The following is an 18468-nucleotide window of genomic DNA, read 5'->3' on the forward strand; positions in this document are numbered from 1 at the left end:
TAAAATGCAACAAGATCTTTTTTGACCCACCACCTAGAGTAATGAAAATAAAAATAAAAATAAACAAATGGGACCTAATTAAACTTAAAAGCTTTTGCACAGCAAGAGAAACCATAAATAGGACAAATGGACAACCCTCAGAATGGGAGAAAATATTTGCAAACAAAGCAACTTACAAAGGATTAATCTCCAAAATATACAAACAGCTCATGCAGCTAAATACCAAAAAAAACACAACCAAATCAAAAAATGGGCAGAAGACATAAATAGACATTTCTCCAAAGAAGGCATACAGATGGTCAACAAACACATGACAAGGTGCTCAACATCATTAAGTATTAGAGAAATGCAAATCAAAACTACACTGAGGTATCATCTCACACCAGTCGGAATGGCCATCATCAAAATATACCTACAAACAATAAATGCTGGAGAGGGTGTGGAGAAAAGGGAACCTTGTACTGTTGGTGGGAATGTAAATTGACACGGCCACTATGGAGAACAGTCTGGAGGTTCCTTAAAAAACTAAAAAATAGAACTAACATATGACCCAGCAATCCCACTACTGGGCATATACCCAGAGAAAAGCCATAACTCAAAAAATACATGCACCCCAATGTTCATTGCAGCACTATTTACAATAGCCAGGACATGGAAGCAACCTAAATGTCCATCAACAGAGGAATGGATAAAGAAGATGTGGTATGTATATACAATGGAATATTACTGAGCCATAAAAAGGAGTAAATTGGGTCACTTGTAGAGATATGGATGGACCTAGAGATTGTCATACAGAGTGAAGTAAGTCTGAAGGAGAAAAACAAATATCGTATATTTATGGGGAATCGAGAAAGATGGTATAGATGATCTTATTTGCAAAGGAGAAATAGAGACACAGATGTAGAGGACAAATGTATTGACACCAAGGGGGGTGTGAGATGAACTGGGAGATTGGGATTGACATATATACACTGTTGACACTATGTATAAAATAGGTAACTAATAAGAACCTACTGTATAGCTCAGGGAACTCTACTCAATGCTCTGTGGTAACCTAAATCGGAAAGAAATCCAAAAGAGAGGGGATATATGTATACGTATAGCTGATTCACTTTGCTGTACAGTAGAAGCTAACACAACATTGTAAAGCAACTATAATCCAATAAAAATTAATTTAAGAAAATAAATAAATAGGACTTCCCTGGTGGCGCAGTTGTTAAGAATCTACCTGACAATGCAGGAGACACGGGTTCGATCCCTGGTCCAGGAAGATCCCACATGCTGCAGAGCAACTGAGGCCGTGCGCCATGACTACTGAGCCTGCTCTCTAGAGCCCGTGAGCCACAACTGCTGAGCCCACATGCCACAACTACTGATACCCGCGTGCCTAGAGCCCATGCTCCGCAACAAGAGAAGCCAGTGCAATAAGAAGCCTATGCGCCAAAACAAAGAGTAGCCCCTGACTCGCCGCAACTAGAGAAAGCCCAAGTGCAGCAACGAAGACCCAACACAGCCAAATAAATAAAATAAATAAAAATATAATTAAAAAATAAAAATAAAAAATTTTTAAATAAATAAATTAAATTAAATTAAATGGCACAATTTGAGCATCAAAAAAAATCATAATGCTACAAATAATCAGTACTGGAGAGGGTGTGGAGAAAAGGGAACCCTCCTATACAGTTGGTGGGAATGTAAATTGGTGCAGCCACTATGGAAAATAGTACAGAGGTTCCTTAAAAAACTAAAAATAGAACTAACCTATGATCCAGTAATCCCACTCCTGGGCATGTATCTGGAAAAGACGAAAACTCTAATTCAAAAAAATATATGCGTGCCAATGCTTATATCAGCACTATTTACAATAGCCAAGACATGGAAGCAACCCAAGTGCCCATCAACAGACCACTGGCTTAAGAGATGTGGTATTTATATACAATGGAATACTGCTCAGACTTAAAAAATGAAATATTGCCACCGGAACATGGATGGACCTAAAGAATATCATACTAAGTGAAGTAAGTCAGGCAGAGAAAGACAAATATCATATATCACTTATAGGTGGAATCTAAAAAATAATACAAATGAATCTATTTACAAAACAGAAACAGGGCTTCCCTGGTGGCACAGTGGTTAAGAATCCACCTGCCAATGCAGGGGACATGGGTTCGAGCCCTGGTCTGGGAAGATCCCACATGCTGTGGAGCAACTAAGCCCGTGCGCCACAACTACTGAGCCTGTGCTCTAGAGCCCGCGAGCCACAACTACTGAAGCCCGCATGCCTAGAGCCCATGCTCCCCAACAAGAGAAGCCACTGCAATGAGAAACCCGCGCACCGCAACGAAGAGTAGCCCCCACTCGCCCAACTAAAGCCCACACTCAGCAACAAAGATCCAATGCAGCCAAAAATAAAAATAAAAATAAATAAATTAAAAAAACAGAAACAGACTCACAGACATAGAAAACAAACTTAAAATTACCACAGGGGAAAAGGGTGGGGGGAGGAGGGATAAATTAGGAGTATGGGATTAATAGATACACACTACTATATATAAAATAGATAAGTAACAAGGATTTACTGTATAGCACAGGGAACTATATTCAATATCTTATAATAACCTATAATGGAAAATAATCTGAATAAAAATGTAACTGAATCACTTTGCTGTACATGAAACTAACACAATATTGTAAACCAACTACAGTAAAAAAAATTTTTTCATCACAATGGATACGCATTAAATACATACAAATCCATGAATTCCTAACGATATTAAACAATGAAGGTCTCTAGCAAACCAATTCTCTGAAAATTAATAAATGATAAAAAAGTATTTATCCTTTTGTTTCTTAACGTTAACTCATTTTTTAACTGAAGTATAGTTAATTTACAATATTGTGTTAGTTTCAAGTGTATGGCAAAGCGATTCATTTACACACACATATGTGTAAGTGTATATATATATATATTATATACATAATTTTTCAGATTCTTTTCCATTATAGGTTTTTTTTTTTCATTATAGGTTTTTATAAGATATTGAGTATGGTTCCCTGTGCTATACAGTAGGTCCTTGTTGTTTACTTATTTTATATATAGTAGTATGCATACATTAATCCCAAACTCCTAATTTATCTCTCCCTCCCCCCAACCCTGCTATCCCCTTTGGTAACCATAAGTTAGTTTTCCATGTCTGTGAGTCTATTTCTGTTTGTAAATCTTGACTTTCTTTTCATGAAACATATTTCAGGATGAAAAAGATACCTGGTAAGGAAAAGGTCTCCTTTATAAAATAATCCCAGCTAACAAATGCAGAATGAGTGCTAGAATTAGACCACTACTTTCCAACCACTACTGAAATAATGAATTAGACAATTACCTTCAATGGCTGCTAAAATCAACAGGAGAGAGGGTGGTAGGAAATGCTACAGTGGAGGTATCAGGCTGAGATCACCTGCAAACACAAATCAATCCCAGCATCAGTTAAAAAGATGAAATGACACATGATGAAATGCAAAAGTGTGTAACACTGCCTGAAATGATTCTTTCCCTTAAAAAATAATTAAACTGAATCTACTCAAGCCTCTAGCTCTAAATGCCAGTGAACAGGAAACATGGGGAGGGGGAAACACAATAAAAACCACCTCAAAGAAGCAATCATTTAAATCCATTTGTCAATCAGACAAATGATTTCGTTTCTCCAATAAATCAATGGTCTTTAAAATTGGGGGGGGAGGGGTGTATAGAGGATTTACAGGAAAGGAGACTCAAGAGAAAAACATCCAGTAGCAATAAATGGCCTTTGGATATATATTTAACAGAGCTACTGTAAATAGACATTTTTAAGACAATCATGGAAATTTGAATATGGACTGAGCATTAGATAATATAAAGAATTATTGTTAATCTTATTAGGTAAATATAATGGACTACTGGTTCCTTATATAACACACCTATGAGTTAGGGATACAGAATGAGTTATTTATCTGTGCAATGACAGGATGTCTGGGATTGCTTTAATATGTCCCAGTGAAAAAAGTGGGTGAGGAGAAAAGATCAAACAAAATTGGCAAAATAGTATTAATTGTTGAAGCTTAGGAATAGAGTCAGGCACGGTTTTTCTGTGTGTGTGTGTGTGTTTTACTATTTTCTACTTTAAATCTATTTGAAAATTTCAACAATAAAAAAAAAACACAAGCCAATGTGAAAGAGTTCCAACTGGCTCCTTCCAAACTCGACAGTTTGAGCAATAGAAGAAATAATGACTGCAAAGAATTGAAAAGTACTAAATATATAACAAGTTTAATAAAATATAGAAAATGATGACAATAAAATCTTAAGAAATATAAAAACACGTTAGGACACTGTATCGTCACCCCTGACCTCTCCGTCTGCCATCAATGGAGGGTGTGGGCCCCACACTCCAGTGCCATCCATTTTCAGGGCTAGTTGATTCGGCAGCCGTGTGGCTGAAAAGGTCTTGGTGCTCTGGCCTGGTGTCAGGCCTAAGCCTCTGAGGTGGGAGAGCTCAGTTCAGGACATTAGACCACCAAAATCCTCCCGGCTCCATGTAATATCAATCAGCAAGAGCTCTCCCAGAGATCTCTGTCTCAAAGCTAAGACCCAGCTCCATCCAACGGCCAGCAAACTCCAGTGCTGGATGCCCCATGCCAAACAACTAGCAAGACAGGAACACAACTGCACTCATTAGCAGACAGGCTGCCTAAAATCATACTAAGTTCACAGACACCCCAAAACACACCACTGGACGCAACACTGCAGAAAGACAAGATCCAGCCGCCCCCACAAGAACAAAGGCACTAGTCCCAGCCACCAGGAAGCCTACACAAGCTACTGAATCAACCTCACCCACTGCGGGCAGACACCAAAAACAATGGGAACTATGAACCTGCAGCATGCAAAAAGAAGACCCCAAACACAGTAAGTTAAGTAAAATGAGAAGACAAAGAAACACACAGCACATGAAGGAGCAAGGTAAAAACCCACCAGACCAAACAAATGAAGAGGAAATAGGCATTCTACCTGAAAAAGAATTCAAGAAATGATAGTAAAAATAATCCAAAATCTTAGAAACAGAATGGAGAAAATACAAGAAACGTTTAACAAGGACCTAGGAGAACTGAAGAGTAAACAAACAATGATGAACAACACAATAAATGAAATTAAAAATTCTCTAGAAGGAATCAATAGCAGAATAACTGAGGCAGAAGAAAGGATAAGTGACCTGGAAGATAAAATAGTGGAAATAACAACAGCAGAGCAGAATAAAGAAAAAAGAATGAAAAGAATTGAGGACAGTCTCACAGACCTCTGGGACAACATTAAATACACCAACATTTGGGGTCCCAGAAGAAGAAGAGAAAACAAAAAGGACTGAGAAAATATTTGAAGAGATTATAGTTGAAAACTTCCCTAATATGGGAAAGGAAATAGGCAATCAAGTCCAGGAAGTGCAAAGAGTCCCATAGAGGATAAATTCAGGAGAAACACGCCAAAACACATATTAATCAAACTATCAAAAATTAAATACAAAGAAAAAATATTCAAAGCAGCAAGGGAAAAGCAACAAATAACATACAAGGGAACCCCCATAAAGTTAACAGCTGATCTTACAGTAGAAACTCTAAGCCAGAAGGGACTAGCAGGACATATTTAAAGTGATGAAAGGGAAAAAACTACAACCAAGATTACTCTACCCAGCAAGGATCTCATTCAGATTTGACGGTTAAATTAAAACCTTTACAGACAGGCAAAGGTTAAGAGATTTCAGCACCACCAAACCAGCTTTACAACAAATGCTAAAGGAACTTCTCTAGGCAGGAAACACAAGAGAAGAAAAAGACATACAAAAACAAACACAAAACAATGAAGAAAATGGTAAAAAGAACATACATATCAATAATTACCTTAAATTTAAATGGATTAAATGCTCCTGTCAAAAGACATAGACTGGCTGAATTGATACAAAAACAAGACCCGCATATATGCTGTCTACAAGCGACCCACTTCAGACCTAGGGACACATAAAGACTGAAACTAAGGGGAGGGAAAAAGATATTCCAGGCAAATGGAAATCAAAAAAAAAGCTGGAGGAGCAATTCTTATATCAGACAAAATAGACTTTAAAATAAAGACAACTACAAGAGACAAACAAGGACACTACATAATGATCAAGGGATCAATCCAAAATGATATAACACTTGTAAGTTTTTATGCACCCAACATAGGAGCACCTCAATACATAAGGCAAATGCTAACAACTATAAAAAGGGAAATCGACAGTAACACAATAATAGTAGGGGATTTAACACCCCACTTTCACCAATGGACAGATCATCCAAAATGAAAATAAATAAGGAAACACAAGCTTTAAATAACACATGAAACAAGATGGATTTAATTGATATTTATAGGACATTCCACCCCAAAACAACAGAATACACATTCTTCTCAATTGCTCATGGAACATTCTCCAGGATAGATCATATCTTGGGTCACAAATCAAGTCTTCGTAAATTTAAGAAAATTGAAATCGTATCAAGTATCTTTTCTGACCACAACGCTATGAGACTAGATACCAATTACAGGAAAAAATGTGAAAAATTACAAACACATGGAGGCTAAACAATACACTACTAAATAACCAGGAGATCACTGAAGATTCAAAGAGGAAATCAAAAAATACCTAGAAACAAATGACAATGAAAACACGATGACCCAAAACCTATGGGATGCAGCAAAAGCAGTTCTAAGAGGGAAGTTTATACCAATACAATCCTACCTCAAGAAACTACAAACATCTCAAATAAACAACCTAACCTTACAACTAAAGCAATTAGAGAAAGAAGAAAAAAAACCCCAAAAGTTAGCAGAAAGAAAGAAATCATGAAGACCAGATCAGACATAAATGAAAAAGAAATGAAGGAAATGATAGCAAAGATCAATAAAACTAAAATCTGGTTCTTAAAGAAGATAAAATTGATAAACGATTAGCCAGACTCATCAAGAAAAAAAGGGAGAAGACTCAAATCAACAGAATTAGAAATGAAAAAGGAAAAGTAACAACTGACACTGCCGAAATACAAAGGATCATGAGAGATAACTACAAGCAACTAAATGCCAATAAAATGGACAACCTGGAAGAAATGGACAAATTCTTAGAAAAGCACAACGTTCTGAGACTGAATCAGGAAGAAATAGAAAATATAAACAGACCAATCACAAGCACTGAAATTGAGATTGTGATTAAAAATCTTCCAACAAACAAAAAACCAGGACCAGATGGCTTCACAGGCGAATTCTATCAAACATTTAAAGAAGAGCTAACACCTATAATTCCTCCAAAATATAGCAGAGGGAGGAACACTCCTAAACCAAACAAAGATGTCACAAAAAACGAAAACTACAGGCCAATATCACTGATGAACATAGATACAAAAATCCTCAACAAAATACTAGCAAACAGAATCCAACAGCACCTTAAAAGAATCGTACAACATAATCAAGTGGGTTTTATCCCAGGAATGCAAGGACTCTTCAATATATACAAATCAAGCAATGCAATACACCATATTAACAAATTGAAGGATAAAAACCATATGATCATCTGAATAGATGAAGAAAAAGCTTTTGACAAAATTCAACACCCATTTACTATAAAAAGCCCCCAGAAGGTAGGCATAGAGGGAACTTACCTCAACATAATAAAGGCCATATAATACAAACCCACAGCCAACATCATTCTCAATGGTGAAAAACTGAAACCATTTCCTGTAAGATCAGGAACAACACAAGGTTGTCCACTCTCACCACTATTATTCAACATAGTTTTGGAAGTTTTAGCCACAGCAATCAGAGAAGAAAAAGAAATAAAAGGAATCCAAATCAGAAAAGAAGAAGTAAACCTGTCACTGTTTGCAGATGACATGATACTATACATAGAGAATCCTAAAGATGCTACCAGAAAACTACTACAGCTAATAAATGAATTTGGTAAAGCAGCAGGATACAAAACTAATGCACAGAAATCTCTTGCATTCCTATACAGTAATGATGAAAAATCTGAAAGAGAAATTAAAGAAACACTCCCATTTATCACTGCAACAAAAAGAATAAAAAACCTACGAATAAACCTACCTAAGGAGACAAAAGACCTGTATGCAGAAAACTATAAGAAACTGATGAAAGAAATTAAAGACGCTACAAACAGATGGAGAGATATACCATGTTTTTGGATTGGAAGAATCAACATTGTGAAACCGACTATACTACCCAAAGCAATCTATAGAATCAGTGCAATCCCTATCAAACTAACAACGGCATTTTTCACAGAACTAGAACAAAAAATTTCACAATTTGTATGGAAACACAAAAGACCCCGAATAGCCAAAGCAATCTGGAGAAAGAAAAACAGAGCTGGAGAAGTCAGGCTCCCTGACTTCAGACTATACTACAAAGCTACAGTAATCAAGACAATATGGTACTGGCATAAAAACAGAAATATAGATCAATGGAACAGGATAGAAAGCCCAGAGATAAACCCACGCACATAAGGTCACCTTATTTTTGATAAAGGAGGCAAGAATATACAATGGAGAAAAGACAGCCTCTTCAATAAGTGGTGCTGGGAAAACTGGACAGCTACATGTGAAAGAATGAAATTAGAATACTCCCTAACAACATATACAAAAATAAACTCAAAATGGATTAAAGACCTAAATGTAAGGCCAGACGCTATCAAACTCTTAGAGGAAAACACAGGCAGAACACTCTATGACATAAATCACAGCAAGATCCTTTCTGACGCACCTCCTAGAGAAAAGGAAATAAAAACAAAAATAAACAAATGGGACCTAATGGAACTTAAAAACTTTTGCACAGCAAAGGAAACTATAAACAAGACGAAAAGACAACCCTCAGAATGGGAGAAAATATTTGCAAACGAAGCAACTGACAAAGGATTAATCTCCAAAACATACAAGCAGCTCATGCAGCTCAATATCAAAAAAACAAACAAGCCAATCCAAAAATGGGCAGAAGACCTAAATAGACATTTCTCCAAAGAAGATATACAGATTGCCAACAAACACATGAAAGGATGCTCAACATCATTAATCATTAGAGAAATGCAAATCAAAACTACAATGAGGTATCACCTCACACCAGTCAGAACGACCATCATCAAAAAATCTACAAACAATAAATGCTGGAGAGGGTGTGGAGAAAAGGGAACCCTCTTGCACTGTTGGTGGGAATGTAAATTGATACAGCCACTATGGAGAACAGTATGGAGGTTCCTTAAAAAATAAAAATAGAACTACCATATGACCCAGTAATCCCACTACTGGGCATATACCCTGAGAAAACCATAATTCAAAAAGAGTCATGTACCACAATGTTCATTGCAGCACTATTTACAATAGCCAGGACATGGAAGCAACCTAAGTGTCCATCGACAGATGAATGGATAAAGAAGATGTGGCACATATATACAATGGAATATTACTCAGCCATAAAAAGAAACGAAATTGAGTTATTTGTAGTGAGGTGGATGGACATAGAGTCTGTCATACAGAGTGAAGTAAGTCAGAAAGAAAAAACAAATACCGTATGCTAATACATGTATATGGAATCTAAAAAAAAATGGTTCTCATGAAACTAGGGGCAGGACAGGAATAAAGACACATAAGTACAGAATGGACTTGATGACACGGGGAGGGGGAAGGGTAAGCTGGGACGAAGTGAGAGAGCAGCACTGATATATATACACTACCAAATGTAAAATAGATAGATAGTGGGAAGCAGCTGCACAGCACAGGGAGATCAGCTCGCTGTTTTGTGACCACCTAGAGGGGTGGGATAGGGAAGGTGGGAGGGAGATGCAAGCGGGAACGGATATGGTGATATATGTATACATATAGCTGATTCACTTTGTTATACAGCAGAAACTAACACAACATTATAAAGCAATTATACTCCAATAAAGATGTTAAAAAAAAAACACGTTACGTTGGCTGATGGTTTTAAATACCAAGTATAAAATAGTTGTGTGGAAAAAAATTAATTTGAAAATGGAGTAGGTAGGTATTAGATGATATTAGGGAATTATTGTTAATTTTTCTTAGTGAGATAATGGCAATTAAATTATTTACAAAATGTTCCTAATATTAGGAGATGAACACTGAGATATTTATGGGGAAAGTGCCATATGTGCTCTTCAAACTGATCTATTAAAGTGGTATCTCAATCATAATGCCAAGAAGGATTTTTGTGAAAATTGACAAGCTGATTCTACAATCTATATTGGAATTCAAAAGGCGAAGAATAACCAAAGCATTATTGAAGGAAAAGAGCTAAACTGTAGGACTTACTGACCATATATAAGATACATTATAAAGTTACATTAATTATGACAGTGGTACTCACACAAGAATAGAGAAACCAAAATGAACAGAATCCAGAAACAAACCCTCACATATAACCTAACCATTTGATTTATGAAAAAGGTGATGACACTATAGGAGGGAAAGGATGATCTTTTCAATAAGTGGTATTGGATTGACTGTATGTCCGTTTCAACAACAACAACAAAACAATGGGCCTTTACCCATATCCATAACTCATACTGGCAACATACAATAAAATGAATATCAAATGAATTGGAAATATAAATGAGATTAAACAATAACACCACATAGAAAAATATCTTCATGACCTTGGGAAAGGCAAAGATTTCTTAACCAGGACAAACAAGCACTACTCATGAAGGGGAAAAATTATAAATTGAACAATATGAAAATTGAGATACAGGCATATCTTGTTTTAGTGCGCCTCACAGATATTGCATTTTTTACAAATTAAAGGTTTGTGGCAACCCTGTGTTGTCAGATAGCGGTTAACTTTTTTTAGTAATAAAGTATCTTTTAATTAAGGTATGTACACTGTTTTTTAGACAACGCTATTGCACACTTACTATACTACAGCATAGTGTAAAATTAACTTTTATATGTACTTGGGAACCAAAAATTTCATATGACTTGCTTTATTGTGATATTCACTTTATTGCAATGGTCTAGAACCAAACCAAGGTGTGCCTGTATTCAGTTTATCAAAAGACAGCATTGAGACTGAAAATGCAAGCAACTGAGATTTGCAATAGAGCTAACAAAGTATTCACATCCTTAATATAGAAAGATCTCCTACAAATCAATAAGAAAAGGATAGTCCAAGAGAAAAAGTGGTCAAAAGACTTGAACAGGCACCTCAAAAAAAAGATACCCAGGCCAACAAACATGAAAAGACACACATTTATCACCAGAGATATGCAAATTAAAACCACAATGAGGTACCATTAATAACCACTAGAATGGCTACTTATTTTTTTCCTTAGAAAGACAACACAATGACAAGTGTTGGCAATATTCTAGAGCAAATGGAACTCTTAAAATTTTCTATTAGGAGTTTTTTAGTACAACCAATTTGGAAAACCAATTGGCAGTATCTACTAAAGTTAATCTTATCCATAACCTGTGATTCATCAATTCTACTCTTAGGTGTATGCTCAACAGAAAGCTGTACATATTATCACCAAAAGACATGTTCTAGAATGTTTACAGTACTATTTGCAGGCCAAAGATGTAAAAAACCAAAATGCGCATCAATTGCGGTATATTCACACAATGGAATACACAGCAATAAGAATGAAGGAATTACTACTACACCCAATAACTTGGATCAATCTCAAAAACAAAATCTTAAGCCAAAGAAGTCAAACACCAAAAAATACATACTATACTATTATATTTTTATAGAGTCCAAAAACAGGCAAAATTATTATACAGTGATAGAAGCCAAGATGTGATTAATTTGGAGTTTAGTTTGTGACTGGTAGGGAATACATTCAAGGGATTTCAAATACTGATCATTTTCTATTTTTTTAAATGAAGTATAGTTGACTTACAATATTATATTAGTTTCAAGTGTACAGCATAGTGACTCAATATTTTTATAGATTATACTCCATTAAAAATTATTACAAGATTATGGCTATAATTCCCTGTGCTATACAACATATCCTCCTTGCTTATCTATTTTATACATAGTAGTTTGTATCTGTTAATCCCATACCTGTAATTTGCCCCTCTCCCTTCTGGTAACCACTAGTTTGTTTTCTATATCTCTGAGTCTGTTTCTGTTTGTCTATATACATTCATTTGTATTATTTTTTAGATTCCACATATAAGTGATACCATAACGTATTCGTCTTTATGTCTCACTTATTTCACTAAGCATAATATTCTCCAGGTCCATACACAGTGCTGCAAATGGCAGAATTTCATTCATTTCTATGGCTGAGTAATATTCCATTGTATATATACAGCACATCTTTATCCATTCATCTGTTGATGGATACTTGAGTTGCTTCCATATCCTGGCTATTGTAATTAGTGGTGCTATGGACACTGGGGTGCATGCATCTTTTCGAACTAGTGTTTTCATTTTTTCTGGATATATACCCAGGAGTGGAATTGATAGATCATATGGTAGGTTACACAGGGGTGAAAATGCTTTGAGCTGTACACTTATATGTGCACCTTTCTGCATGTATTTAAGTTTACTTAAAAATAATGCCTGCAAATCTCAAATGGTTCAGCCAAAATAGATCAAAAAATAGATGAAACATTATACTTCAATTTTAAAAAATTGGATGGATGAATAGTGAGCAAGTCAGTGAATAATGAGCTAATATGGCAAAAGTTAACAACTGTTGAATCTAGGTTCAGAGTATAAAAGTATTCATTGTACTCTTCTTTCAACTTATGCTTGTTTAAATATTTTATTAAACAATATTCAAGTAAAAAGAGTAATCACACTTCTCAGTTCTTAATATTTATAACTAGGAAGTAAATCAAGCACCTGATATAATCTGACTTGTGAAAGGAAACTTACAAAATGAAATTTTTATACCCAGACTATTTCTAATAAAATAAAATATTCTGTGTATTTTCTATTTCTCATTAATGAAAAGAGACAGAGGAAGAGAGGACCAGGCCAGGACTGAGTGTCTGACAGACTTTAACTCCATTAACTCCACTACCAAGTTACTATCCACCTGAGTCCTGGTTTTATTAGTTAGCAAGTTACTAACTTGGTTTTATTAGTTAGCAAGTTACTATCCACCTGAGTCTTGGTTTTATCATCAGGAAAATGACAATGATGATACTGACTTTAGAGAGTGGTTTTGAACATTAATTAGGGAGCCACTAAATTCATTTCAATTTACCATACCAAACATTTATGGGCAACATATTATGAACACGCAGTGATAAGAGCAGTGAGAGAGGAAAGCAAGTATGCTGTAGGACAGCACACAATGCACCACAAATAAACAGATTGAGGAAGAGGTGAGGATAGAGACAGAGATACGTCTTCCTAGAGGGGCTGGTAACTGACAATTCACTTAAATGGTAGGAAGAAGCTAGCCAAGCAGAAGAGAATATGGGGAATTTACGTGGACAGATTAGATCATCTGAGTATGCAGAGTGGTGCATTAATGCTATGCAGTAAAGTGACCACAAGCAGAGGGGAGGAGAGGGAATGTTGGAAGCAGAGTGACCAACAAATGCAGAGACACTGTCACAGATATACCCTATTTTTCCACTAATAACTGTATAGTTTGTGCTCTCTCTTCCTTTAGGTTTCTGCTCAAATGTCACGATACCAGGGAGGCCTTCCTGACCATCCTATCTAACATAGTACAGCCTCCCCATCACAACCTATTATATATTTATTATATATTCACTTATTGTCTCTCGAGTAGTTTAAAGGACTTTGTTCTTGTTTTTATTTTCCATTGTTGTATCCTCAGTGCTTAAAACACTGTCTGGCATATAACAGCTATTCAATAAAAAAACTCTTGAATGAATGGATGGATGGATGCACACCCAGTGGGTTAAAGCTAGTGTGATATTTAAATGCTGTGTAATTATGATTTGAATAGAGAATAAATAGACATCAGCAATACCCTTTGAAAAAGTTCCTAAGTGTTTTGGTGTCATGAAACCTCAGTCTCCTTGTTAAAGAACTGAAAATTATACCTGGCCTAGAAAAAAGAATCATCTCTTATTTTGGCAAGCCTAACACATTAGCTACAGGAGGAAGAGGGAATAAGTTGCTTGTTCAAGGAGATCTCTGGTTAAATTCCTCTTTAGAGCCTGAAAAATCCCTGACACTCATAAATTTAATGATCATTTCCTCTCCCTTGGGTAAAGAATTGAAATAATAAATTGTGATAATTAATGAATATTCTCGCAAGACAAATTACACATGATAAATGGAGCAGAAAAATATATTTCACATTGCAACAAATGAAAAAAAAAGACAAAGTTCATACTGCACCAAATAGATAATACATGTGAAGCTCCTAGAAAAAAATCTTTGTCTGAAAATTCTGCCAACTTGCTCTTCAATGTTGCTACTGGACACCAGAAAAAGATTTACATAATAAACCGAACTCATATGAAACGATAAATTTGTGATTGGATGTCATATCTGTCAACCATTTCTGCTCTGTGAGAAATTCTAAAGGGGATGGGAAAGCTTCCACCCTCTAAAGCTGACACCAAATTATAGGCAAAATCCACTATGTTTGCCACTCTAAATATTTGGGGATTCAATTGTATACCAAAATTGTTTTAAATATCATGAGTGGAGGGCTGAAACCAGTGCAATACCTGATATGTGATTTCGTTTTGGGTAAAAAATAAATAAATAAACGGACATAATTTGAACAAGTTCCTGTCTCTGAGAGCTCTAAAATTTCTGCTCCTTTTCTTATTTTTAAAAAGAACAAAAAACAGCCTTGCCCTTGAAATAGAAGTCACGTCTGATTTTAGAAAGTATATAATTCACCGGCCTCTGCAGGAGTGGCACCGAGGAGATCAGAAGTCTTCAGGGCGAGTAAAATACTGGGGTCGAAAGTAAAAAGAAGGAAGAATGTAGGTTCAGACTGGGGGAAGGAGGTAGCAAAAGTTCTGAGGCTAAGAGGGGGGTGGGGTGGAAGGTGGGAGTAAGAGGTAGGAAAGAAATCGGTGGTAGAGGGAATGACCCAAGCTCAGAAAGATTGGTTAGAGGATTCGGGATAAAGAGGAGAAGTGAAGAATAATCAGGGATAAAAGGACCACGAGAGTCAGAAGGGGGAGGGGATGACGGCCAGCCATCTCTCGAGGCGTAAGAGAGAGGAGAGAGTGAGCGATCGGAACCACAAGCGTCAGAAACATCCTTCAATGTACCCTGGGGATAAATTCTTTCCACCTCGTGTTGAAGCAAGGAGGAAACCGTCCCTGAGGTGTCTGCGGACTCACTTGTGAAAATTACCAGTCCCTTTCTTTACACTCACCTTGATGAAGAACGCCGCGACGCGACGATGGCGTGACCGGAAGTGCTATTTTCTTTTGTTTGGAGGAAGCTTTAGCCCGGGCAGCCACACCCTCCCCCCGCCTTCACTCCAGACAACTTCCTGTTCCTCTCTAGCAAGCTCTTGAAATACTGTATCTCAATGGTTCTCTCACCAGATGGGAACCCGGATAGTGACGTCAAATGTCTGGAAGAGGGAATCAGTAACTTTCTACAAATCCTAGCCCTAGTCATCCCAGGAACTGCAGCATCTCCGCCAAACTCTACGTATCCAATTTGTCACCTCGCCTTCCTGATTCAGACTTTCAAATACCTCCCTTACCCTTAGTCCCTTAACTCTCGGATGTCTACAGTTACGTATTTACGATACTGATTTACGGCTTCCTGGCATTAAAAAATAATAATAAATTCATGTTTATTAGTGGTATACTTCGATTTCAAGATTTTTTAAAATTCTTAATCTGAATCATTTTTGTCTTGGAATGGTATCCAGAGAGTTACGTGCCATACTCAAATTTCCAAATAAATAAAAGTGAACTCATTTAGAAAGCGTTCTTGTATACTTGTATATTCCCCCCGAAAATGAAGACAATGATAATTTGATAAAAAGTTTCAATAATAAGAATAATCCTTACTCTGGTTAAAAGTTCAATATTGAGTTAACTATTGTCATTACCACCAGAAAGCTCTTCTGGGCCCAAAATCTGTACCCCAGGCCTCCTCTTTTGTGGTCATTTTCAATAAATCCACAAGTGTACCAAACACTATTCTATACCCAGAGGCATCACACTAGAAGCCCACAGCCTAGGGGCTAAAGGCGACATTTAAACACATAAGAGTATAGCATAAAATAGGTGATTATAAATGTTTGTGGAATGAGTAAATGACCAAAATGTGGTCAAGGCAATGACGGGGGCTGGCACAAGGTCCTTACTTTTGCTAGTATTTGTATAGTTCATTTCAACATTTGACTCATATTTTGTCATTCAGCCAACAGATTTTGAACAACCACTCAGTGTAAGGTTCTGTTCCTGATATTGTCCATATAAAGAAGAATAAGACATAGTCCTGGATTTCAAGACCCTCCAACCAGTGGGGGAAATGAACACATAAACAACTAGCAGCACTATAATGTGACAGTAATAATCAGTAAAGAGAAGACAGTGTTGCAACTATGGCTATCCAATTGACTGGTGAATACTAAAAACCTAAAATAGACCTTATCTCCTAGAGGGTGCTCAATAAAGGCTGGTTTAATGTTGAATAAATGATTGAATGGATGAATGAAAAGGAAGAATGACAGTGGATTTGAAGTGTGGTGTGAAAGAAGCAGTGATGAGAGATGAAGCCTGGATGTAAGAAGAGACCAGACAAAGAAGGACCTTGCATGCCATGTTATGGAGTTTGAGCTTATTATGAGGAAAACAGAAAGCCAAAAATGAGTTTTAAGCAAGAAAGCATCTAGTCAAGATGGTTTCCTGGGGACTCTAGTCTGCCATCTTCTCCATCTGCTGGCTTTCCAAATAAAGTCTCTATCTCTTGCCTCAACAACAACAACAACAAAAAGCATCTAGTAATGTTTCAAACCAAAATATAGAAAATGGGTTGTACCAGTGCAACCTGGAGGCAGAGAGGTTGGTTTAGAGGCTATTGTGGTAATCAATGACCAAATACAGAAAATGAGGGGTTTATGCTATTAAGAATTAATTGTATTTGGAACTGAGCTGGAGAAAAATAGTCAGTGGATTATCAGAAATCCGGAGGCAGTGAAACCTGAGCATTTTCCTTGATGCCCTCCACAACCAAAATTTTGATTATTTCATGCAACAAATATTTATTGAGCAGTTTAATATGCACCAGGCCCTGAGGATAGAACCATGACCAAAATGGACAAAAATTTCTGCCCTCACAGAACTTACATTCTTGTTTCACGGATAATAAAATATTTAAGAAAACACATGCCAAATGGTGACAAGCGCTACATAGAAATAAACCAGGTAAATGGGAGAGCAATGTACTATGGGGATTACACTATGTGGGGGACGGGAAGAGGGTTGCCATTACAGAAGAGCTCACTGAACATTTATAAACTTTATCCACTTCTCTCAGTAACCAGGATCACTATCTTAGTTCAGACCTTCTATATTACTCCCCAAATGCCAACTATGGTATACAAAAGCCTTGGTTGTCTAACTCTGTCTCTTTCTCTCATCCCATCTCTCATCATTCAGCCTCTCCCACCCTAAATCCAAGTCTTACACAACTGTTTATAATTTGGAAAGTGCACCAAGATCTCAAATCTCTGTGCGTTCACACTCTGCTAACTCATATTCATCTTTCAAAGGTCAGCTCACACTTTATCTCTCATGAAACCTTGCTGATGTTTCGTTTCACTCCTTAACCAAAACCAGACAACTGCTCCCCTTCTCTGCCATGTTTAGTATTCTTAGCACTTTCTTTCATTCACTCAACAAACGTTTGTTGGTCAACTTCTGTGTAATTGTCACTGTTCAAGGCAGTAGAGATACATGCATACATAAAAAGTGAAAAAAATCCCTGCATTTTTGTAACTTACATTTTAGTTAGGAAGACAAGCAATAAACAAAATAACATAAATATGGACCTTATAAAGCAGTAGTTCTCAACTCTGGGTGCCCGTTAGAATCACTAGGAGAGCTTTCGTCTTTCTTCTTTTTTTAAATACCAATGCCTGATCCCCATCCCAGCCAAAATTAATCTAAAGCTTAGGAGTGAGGTCAGGCATTTACATACATTTTTAAACCTCCTTTAAAGCTTCTTTCTGATGCACAGAGAAGATTGAAAACTACTGCACTACAGGTTATGGAAAATGATACCAGAAGGACAGTCTGAAAAGCTAAGGAATTAAGAGCAAATAAAATGATAAACATGTATGTCAATCTAAAACAACATGGTGTGTATAAAAACATAATAATCATACTGATTGCTGGGGTTGAAAAAAATGGTGATTCAAAGATTCTGAACAAAAATATCATACAACTCAGGAGGAGGTG

General features: G+C 36.6%; 1 protein-coding gene across 4 annotated transcripts in view; it reads right to left on the reverse strand.

The window, feature by feature from the left end:
• MAGED1 (MAGE family member D1) overlaps positions 1 to 15516 on the reverse strand; it is a 70488-nt gene extending 54972 nt beyond the window's left edge. For 2 of the 4 annotated variants that reach the window (XM_057538211.1, XM_057538212.1), the window contains exons 1-2: positions 15420 to 15516; positions 3381 to 3455 (exon numbers count right to left, since the gene is read on the reverse strand). The gene's annotated coding sequence lies outside the window, so the exon portion shown is untranslated. Of the gene's footprint in view, positions 1 to 1761; positions 1796 to 3380; positions 3456 to 15419 lie in introns of all 4 variants that reach the window. The other 2 variants (XM_057538213.1, XM_057538214.1) reach the window with 2 other exon arrangements.
• Positions 15517 to 18468: the final 2952 nt, after the last annotated feature.

The sequence above is a fragment of the Balaenoptera acutorostrata genome, chromosome X (genome assembly GCF_949987535.1).
Source record: "Balaenoptera acutorostrata chromosome X, mBalAcu1.1, whole genome shotgun sequence".
Classification (NCBI taxonomy): domain Eukaryota; kingdom Metazoa; phylum Chordata; class Mammalia; order Artiodactyla; family Balaenopteridae; genus Balaenoptera; species Balaenoptera acutorostrata.